The following is a 3,432-nucleotide window of genomic DNA, read 5'->3' as shown; positions in this document are numbered from 1 at the left end:
GGCCGAATTTTATTGTTAGTTTATACTAAATTGAGTAGTGTAACATGTTTAGGTTGCTAAATGATCAAAACTTTGATCCTAAACATGATTTTCAAGTATTAAAGTAGACTTTTTGAGTAAAAAATGCATGAACTCAATTTAATTGATATGAATGCCATTTGGAACTTGTTTAATTGCTAGTAATGATTATTTTGACATGTTATTTGAGATAAAAGTTAAAGAACATTGTATACATTTTCATATATGTTTATTTGTAAAAGTGTAGAATTGTTAATATTGTGAAAATGCATATAAAGTTTAATATGGATTAAACATGTCAGTATGATTGTTTTGATTTATGATTTTGCTAAGACTAATACATATTTGGATGCACAAAAATTGTGTTTAATTTGTTTTGCAGACTGAAAGGGGTGACTCTTCATCAGCATCTCAGGCTCACAATGCTCCTCCTGAGAATGCAGAAGAACAGGAGATTAACGACCAATATAGGCAAAAATCTACCGCATCAATTCATTTCATATTCAAATATAGAATTGGCTGATTTACATCCTAATTTAAGGTTTGACCGACATTGGATAGATTATCCAAAATACCAGAGGAACTTGCACACCCTTCAGTCTAATGTTGTTGAAGTACCCAGAGTCATAGATTGGGAACCGTTAGAAACAGTGGGATTGGCCGGTCCAATCAGAGAATTACTTACACAAAGGTATGGTAATTCTACTTTTACTGATTGGGAAGGTTCGTTTAATATACGTAGGCGTGTATATAGAGAATGGTGTGTGGAATTATTATGTAGTGTTGAAATAAATGATCGGGTAGCTACCTTAACCGATCGTAGCTTTATTAGATTTTTATTAGGAGGTGTGATGCGCCATATGTCTCTACTAGACATGGCTCAGGCTTTGTGTATATATACGCCTGAGGAACTAACATCTACTGATTGTCAAAGGTTGATAGTTAATAGTAGGAGGGTTGATGAAAATTTTGATATGAATGAAATATGGAGTAGAATGACTAGGCATAACCGATTTCGTGGGGGGAATAACTCTTATACTGATATTAATAGAGCTGAGCTAAGAGTAATCCATAGGTTCTTAGCAAATTCGATTACACAATGAGGTAAGAACAAAGAGAAAGTAAATGAGAATGATTTATTTTAACTCATGTATATTCGAGACCCACAGATCGCTGTGAGTATATCTTATTATCTGGGTTATTATTTATCAGCTATAGTTAAGAGTATACGGCCTAATGGTATAATCGGAGGTGGTATCTTTGTTACTTTAATTGCTGAGTATCTCGGTGTCGATAGAAGGCGGGGGGATTAATAATTGCAGCACCAGAACCCCGTGATCTAATTGGTTTGAAAGTATATCATGGTGCTAAGGTTTTAAAGAAACGACATAACGCTGCAGCACCGTATGATGGCCTGCACCCACAAGTCGAAAGAGATCAACAGCAAGGTAATGCGGGAGGGGGGAATCAGATGACAGAAATGCAACTTTTTATGGCTCATCATGAGTATGAAATGGCTAGACAACGAGCATTTCAAGATTGGCAGTATCATCAAAACCAAATCATAAGTCATCATGCACACATAAATGCAAACTACATTGCTACTCCAATGCCCGTATTTCCTCCTTGGACTATACAGACCCGGCCACCGTACCCTACATGTGGCCCAGCTCAAGCATTCTACAGCACATACGTCTATGAATGGGATCCCTACTGACACCATCCATATTAACCCTAATTTTCTTTTATGTTTATTTTTATTTATTTGGTAACTTGTAATTTTATACTTTTAATATTTCTTTTGATACTATTATAGTTTTTATAATTTTCTAACTTTTATTATTAGATTTTTAATAATTTTTGAATGTGGGGTGATATACCCAACTTCAAAAATATGTTTATATATGTTTGTAGTTTATCTCATGTATAAAACAGGGTAAAACAGCGCATTTTTAAAGACTGACATTAAGTTCAGCAAAAGCAACTAATGACGACAAGATGCTAAATATATGTGAAATAACAACTGTAGGAATGAACAAATGATGTGCACCATTTATCATTCAGCAAACAAACGCCAATATGTTTGGAAACTTTGATAAAATTTAATTATTTTTCTACGCTAATCACCCTCAATAATTTAAATTGTACTGATTTCTTGCAAATGAGGGCATTGCAAGATCTTAAGTGTGAGAAGGGGTTAAATTCTTTCGGATTTTTAAAATTTTTGACTTATACACTTGGTTACTATTAAAAATACTAGTAACGCAGTAGTTGTATTAGAATCTAGTGCTATCTGATAATAAAGAACAGCCCTAGTCTTATATACTGACTACCCAATTCTAGTAAAATTTTTCAAAATTTTCAAATAAATGAATTCAAAATCATGTTTATACATATTTATGAACGATAAAACTAGGTGTTAACACCGAAATTATTGTTACCTCGGAAAGGACATAAATTGAGAAACAACCCAAAATGTTAGAATTCATTTAAAATGGAATAGAGGACAATAAAAAGGCAAAGAAAGGAAAATAAAAGCCAAGTGTGGAAAAAATTTACCAAGTTATTTAGAACATATATCACATATTTTTGTACAAATAATTGAAAATACTTTTGTTTTGGACGATATTAATCAGTTTTACCCAGTTTATTGTAATTTAAAAGGAAGTAAAGTCTTTCGAGAGAAAAAGACACGCGCTTCTTGATTTAGGTCAGGAAGTTGTCGTCCAGACCAGTTGTAGAGTCTACGAAAAACCTTGAAAAGTTTTCTCGAAAATCAGCTGGAAATCCACGAACCTCAGCATCAAACAGGGTCGCCAAGTGGTCAAACTTATCCTAACCATGAGAGGATCTGTCTCGTACAATGGGGGGCACCGTGCAAATTAGCTTATAAGACTAATGAATCAGATCCCCAGAAAGGATAATCTCCTTAAAGATCAAAAATCTGCTTTTAAGACTGATATTACTCAATTCTTGAGATTGACCTTAAAGATTGAGAATTCAAACTCATGGAATTCGATGATATCTAAACTCGAGCTTGAACGAGAAAATATTTTGATCAAATTACAAACCGATTTGTTTTCTGAAAACCCTATTTTCAATGCGTTCATTACCATTGAACGTAAAATCCTAGGAATTCACCTGGAATTCATTAGGTCACCTGAACCAAATCGGGTGTCAACCGTAAGAACGGTGGTTGCATAGCATGGTCAAAGACAGGACCTTGTGCCAGACCGAAAAAACTATAGAGTGATCTTTACAATTGCTCCTACAAAGGATAGTAATTGCATCTGACACGTTATAGAACATAATCAAAAGCATGCCACGGGACATTGCCTTAATAGTTGCTTGTTCAACGCTTTCCTTTACAACCGGACGGTAGTTTACCGAAAGGTAATATACGGAACAAGTATA

Source organism: Rutidosis leptorrhynchoides, chromosome 11 (genome assembly GCF_046630445.1).
Source record: "Rutidosis leptorrhynchoides isolate AG116_Rl617_1_P2 chromosome 11, CSIRO_AGI_Rlap_v1, whole genome shotgun sequence".
NCBI classification, from domain to species: Eukaryota; Viridiplantae; Streptophyta; class Magnoliopsida; order Asterales; family Asteraceae; genus Rutidosis; species Rutidosis leptorrhynchoides.
The sequence above is the reverse complement of the archived record's forward strand: the minus strand, read 5'-3'. Positions refer to the sequence as shown.